Below are 6000 nucleotides of genomic sequence, written 5' to 3'. Positions count from 1 at the left end.
TCCAGGTTGAGCTGTTGTTCAGCATCTTAGCTGTGGAGGGCAGTGTCACTGGCCCTCATATGTGGGATCCGAACCGGGGCCCTCTGGCATCCCAAGCGAATTCTTAACCATCGCGCCACTCGGCCGGCCCAGACACTTCTGATTACAGCAAACTACTGCTTGAGCAACGCTGACCAAAGTGTCCATTTGTACACATTTTTTTGGCACCCCAGGTATATATATTTAATTATACTTGACATTCCATATTATTCAGCTTCAGCTTCCAGTGTACAGTGCAGTGGTCAGGCATCTACATAATCCATTAATTGCTCTCCCTAATAAGACAAGTGCTCATCTGACCCCTTACAAAATCTTTACAACATTATTGATTATATTCCCCAAATTATTTAATTTCTTTGGTGCTATTCTTAACCTTTATTTAGAATCAGATGGAGAATTTGACATTTAGAGGCATTATGTTTACTTACTGGTTACTTGAAATGACAAAAACTAGGTCAGGATTAAAAAAAAAGATTATAATTTCTTTTCAGACTCAGTATTAGAAAGACTATTTTTCTGATTTTCTATTAAAAAATGTTTAATGGTGATCAGAACAGAAAAGAGAAAGGAGAAATGCATGTGAATATAACCCACTGAGACTGGGTTTGAAAAAGATACTTTCTCAAGACGACTAGAAAAAGCATGTTAGAACAGCTGCTGTTGCTTTGGGTGTTTAATAGGTAGGCTGACAGTAAAACCGAGGAATTGACTTATGAATAATGAGTAGTGTCTTCCAGACAATGACACTGACCAAAGCAACTTTAACATTTCCTTCAGCTTGACTAAACTTTAGACAGGCTTCTTCTGGACTCAATGGCCTGGCCTCCCTTTCTCAGGGCATGTTTTTTAGTAAACTTATAATTGTAAATTCTTTCTCTGCCCTTTGAGATGCAAATCTTTTAAAGGCCTCTTGTCAGTTTTACAACTCAGAAATATCTTCCTCAAAGACTTGGGGGGGGGGTCATCTCTTTGAAAGTTAATCATCAAAGAAGATAGTACCCCTGTCTTCCAGTCTCTGTGGGAAGGTAGGAGCCTAATTTCTGTGAGCAATGATTAGCAAACACAGGTGGCCTAATCACAGGAAAAAAAAAAATTTGCAAACTCAGGAATAATTCCATGTATACGACACATCCTGTTGATCAACCCCCTCCCTCACTTCCCCAAGTGCTTTTTTTACTAGTTTACTCCACAGATTAACAAACCAACTGCCATTCATTTCAGCAGAGTTAAAGTCAGACATTGTTCTGGCCTCTTTCCCCTACTGTAGTAGTCTTGAATAAAGTTTTCCTTGCTTGTTTTTACTTTGTCGAGTGCAATGTTTCTTTGGCAAGATTTACTCAGAATTTTCTTTATTCTTTTACAGCTGAGAATCAGGAGGATCTATTTCTTTTTTTTTTTTTTTTTCTCACTGCAGCCCATCTGTGAGCAGAGTACATCTATAGTTAATTACAGGCAGCGGTAGTAACAGAACATATGCATATTTACATATGAAGGAAGCGCCCATAAAGTGCAGATTCAACCCCACAGGATTACCCAGACTTGTTTAGAAATAAACCACAACAGAAAATCCTAAATCAAATAAAAGTACAATTGATGGCACACCTACAAAGCAGAATGGTTCTATATATTTTTTAATGATTTAATATATTTTTAATTTATTTTATTGTTAAATAATTTTTCAATTACAATGACATATTATATTAGTTTCCTTCTTAACAAAGTCCCTTTAACATTTCTTGTAATATCGGTTGGTGGTGATGAACTCCTTTAGCTTTTTCTTGCTTGGGAAGTTCTTTGGCTGTCCTTCAATTCTAAATGATAGCTTTGTTTAGAAATCAGCTGACAGACTTATAGGCATTCGCTTGTACATAACTAACTGCTTGTATCTTGCTGCTTTTAAGATTCTATCTTTGTGTTTACCCTTTGGCATTTTAATTGTGATGTGTCTTGGTGAGGGTCTCTTTGGGTTCATCTTGTTTGAGACTCTGATTTCCTGTCCTTGTATATTTATATCCTTTGCCAGATTAGGAAAGTTTTCTGTCATTATTTCTTCAAATAGGTTTTCAACTTCTTGCTCTCTCTCTTCTCTTTCTGGTATCCCTATGATGTGAATGTTGGTACACTTGATGTCCCATAGACCCCTTAAACACTCCTAATTTTTTTGGATTATTTTTTTCTTTTTGCTGTCCTAATTAAGTATTTTCTGCTGCCTTATCTTCCAAATATCTGATTCAATCCTCTATTTCATCTAATCTACTGTTGATTCCCTCTAATGTATTCTTCATTTCAGTTATTGTATTCTTCATATCTGGCTGGTTCTTTTTTATGTTTTCTATCTCCAGTTTTATATTTCCTACTTCTTTGTTGAAGTTCTCACTGAGATCACTGAGCATCCTTATAACCAGTGTTTTGAACTCTGTGTCTGGTAGATTGTTTTTCTCCATTTTGTTTAGTTCTTTTTCTGAAGCTTTTCTCTGTTCTTTCATTTAGGACATGTTTCTATATCTCCCTATTTTTGGCTGCTTCCCTGTGTTTGTTTCTATGTATTAGGTAGAGCTGCTATGTCCCGCAGACTTAGTAGAGTGGCCTTAGATATTGGGTTGTCGGAAAAGTCATGACGCATTTTTGCTACAAAAAATATAGAAAAAATACATCATGACTTTTCTGACAGCCCAATAGCAGGTGTGCTATGGGGCCCAGTGGTGCAGTCCCTGGTCACCTGACCTGGGTGTTTCAGGTATAGCCCTTGTGTGGGTTGTGTGTGCCTTCCTGTTGCAGTTCAAACTTGGTTGCTATTTGAATGTCAATGGGAGAGACTGATCCCAGTCTGATGGGTTGTGAGGACCGGCCTTGACTACAGTGGAGAAGCTGTTGTGCAGGGGCTGGCTACAGAGCAGGATTCACTCTAGCAGGGCTCTGGTGCCTGCCCAGTCTGCCCTTTGGATTGGGTGGTGCTCTGGTGTGGTTTGACACTGGCTGCCAGGTGTGTTGGTTCTGGGGCCTCTTCGGAACGTCTCTGTTGCAGGCGGTGGTCAGCCGCTGACTTTGCCTTGCCTGGGGCCACTTTGTATGAGCTACAAAATGATCTGCAGATGGCTGTTACTTGTATTGGGCTTGGAGGTGCCTGAGAGAGGCTAAGATGCAATCTGAGGCCAGCTACCCCTAGCGCAGGGGTCGGCAAACTGCGGCTTGTGAGCCACATGCGACTCTTTGGGTATGTTCCATCTCAGAAGTTTACCAATCCCTAGAAGAGCCAATCCTGTCCCTCACAACGATTTAAAAATCATTTGAGAGCCATAAATATATTTTTACATAGTCACCATTATGTGAATAATATCCTTTAATAATTTTATAAATGAAACTATGGTAGTTTTATTTTCATTTTCAATTTTACTACAGAGCCTGCAGCTTGTGAGCCGCTGTTTGCTGACCCCTGGTGGCTCTTCTGTCTCAAAAGTTTGCCAACCCCTGCTCTAGCACATGGCTTGGGGCTGCTTAGCATGTGATATAGAGCATTCCAAGGCTAGATCCTGCTTGTCTGGGGTTTGTGAACCATTGAGAGAATTTAGGAAATTCCATATCATAAGCCAAGAGAGGCCATTTGTATGGAAAAGGCCCTGGAAGTGGCTCTGGCAGGCCTGCAAGCTGGAATGGTTCTATATTTAAAACTTTGAAACTAGGAAAGGTTGAAATATCAATAATTAGCACACCAGCAATGTCACAGGGTGAAAGAGAAATCTGACTTCATCCAATGTGGGACTTAGGTCAACATGGGACGCTGAACCATTTGCTGAGCATCAAAGTAAAGCACTATAAAGAAGCACAATGTCAAGGTTAAGAAAACAGATTCTAGTCTAAACCCACAGGTACATTGGTCAATTAAAATTCACGTTCAGATATAATAGGAATTCAACAACCATGGCAATGGAAGACAATAAATCCAGAGACAGATCCTGGAAGCTGTTTTAAGAGAAGCTTCCTGTCTCATCTAGGCTACATCTTGGGCTGGAACAGGAACCCAGCCCAAGGCTGCAGTGAGTCCACGCAGGTAAAAGCGGGGTGTGGGGTAACTGGGAACAATAACAGTACTTGATTATGGATAAGATGGGGGGAATATGGGACATAAAAAATATGTCAGAACTTGACAAAAGGAAACTATTGCTTAATGTGTATCGCTTAGTGTATACCTGGATTTTAGAGCCAGATAATCATTGGATCAAATCCAGTTTCTGCTTTGTACAATTTGGGTGAAATTAGGCATGCTCACTTTACTGAGCTTCATTACATTTCCCTGTAAATCAGAGATTATAACATTTGTTCTACAAGGTTGCTATGAAGATGAGATAATATATACAAGAAGCCTAACACAGTATCCCACATAAGTAAGCGCCCAATAAACGGGACTAGAAGTGGTTTTCTTATTTTATCATAAGGTCGCATAAAGTTTCATGTCCTTGAAAATAGAAATGTAAGAAATATAGGCTACAAGAGCTAAATAAACTTTTCTACACATAGAAGATATAATTGTATAATTTTAAAATAAAGGATTTCATTTCGAAGCTCTCAAAGCTTAAAAAAAAACAATTAAAAAGGATGAAACAAGCTGTTTTGTTTGGACTGAACAAAAAGAGACTCACTCAGAAAGGGACCTGAGCATTAAAAGAAAATCCTTGACATTTACCATAGCAAAGATTCTGCTCACTTAATTTTACTACTTATACTGTTTGAAATTTGGATCACAAAAAGAATGTTTCTGATAATTTCAAGAGTCTAAATAACAGTACAACAGTTTGCAAAGACCAAAATGTTGATTATAAATCATCTCCTCCTTTTCCTACAAAAGAATATGAGTAGTAAGTTCTTCAAATAACTTAGGAGCTAATTTAATCCTTTCTGATGACCAGCACAAAAGTTTTCTTATAATTAGATTAATCGTATTACATTGTAAGATCCTGGAAAATATGGTTATTTATCGGTAGTCCTCTAGTCCCCTTGTAACGTCAAGTCCAAAGCTCTGGACACTTAGTGGGTATATGTATTGACTGCACTATTGAGGTCATCATGACAGAGAGATAATAAAAAATATAACATAAGAGCTGCTTAACATGCTAGTAGTGATTTTCAAGAAATTAAAAAAAAGCTTTTACAACTACCATACACTTAAAAGTTGTGCAAATTGAAAGACAAAAATAAAACCATTCAAAGTAAAGAATTTAAGCATCTGTTCATCTTAATTGTACTTAAAAATATAGATACAGTAGGTGATGAGAAGGCAGATTATAATAAAGATTTTGACATTGGTCTCTGAATTGTAAGCAGTTTTGCTCATATCATGTCATACTATCACTAAATATAAGTTTACCTGTTACTCCTTCAAATTTTTATGTCATACAGAAACCACACTAGAGATCTACTAAAAATGTCACCGTGTTCCACTGAAAGGTGTAGCTTTGCAGCTAAATGTAAATGTATAATGGGGAAGATTTTTGAAAATGTGACGGTTAAAAATATAGGACAGATTTATCTGATTTGAGATAGACTTGCTTATCCAAACAATATTAACATGGTAGATTTACTACAGTGTCACTAAGGCACCTGGCATCTGTAAGATTGTATTATTTATGTTGAAATTATTAATAAAGATTTCATATGTGAGTAAAAGGGGGGTATGAAAATGACTACAAATTGTTTGTCTCAATAACCTCACCTATGAGGAAGATAGTAGGAGGCATTTTTTTTGTATAGCCTAAATTTGAGATGTCATTTAAGCAGACGAATAGGTATACTGAATAAGCATTTAGATATAAGTATCTGGAATTCAAAGGAGTGTTCTGAGCAGAAAATATGAATATGAGAAGTATGCATTGTTCAATGCTACAAACTTGACACAGAAAAGATCAAAGAGTGATTGTAGATGAAAAAGAGAAGACGTTCGATGACTGAGTTCTGACATACTCCAAC

General features: G+C 37.5%; 1 protein-coding gene across 2 annotated transcripts in view; it reads right to left on the bottom strand.

Annotated features, from left to right (window-relative positions):
• LUZP2 (leucine zipper protein 2) overlaps positions 1–6000 on the bottom strand; it is a 294610-nt gene that overhangs the window by 165874 nt on the left and 122736 nt on the right. The window lies entirely within an intron of this gene.

This window comes from Hipposideros armiger, unplaced genomic scaffold (genome assembly GCF_001890085.2).
Source record: "Hipposideros armiger isolate ML-2016 unplaced genomic scaffold, ASM189008v1 scaffold_978, whole genome shotgun sequence".
Classification (NCBI taxonomy): domain Eukaryota; kingdom Metazoa; phylum Chordata; class Mammalia; order Chiroptera; family Hipposideridae; genus Hipposideros; species Hipposideros armiger.
Note: the sequence above shows the minus strand (reverse complement) of the source record. Positions and strands in the feature narration are given on the sequence as shown.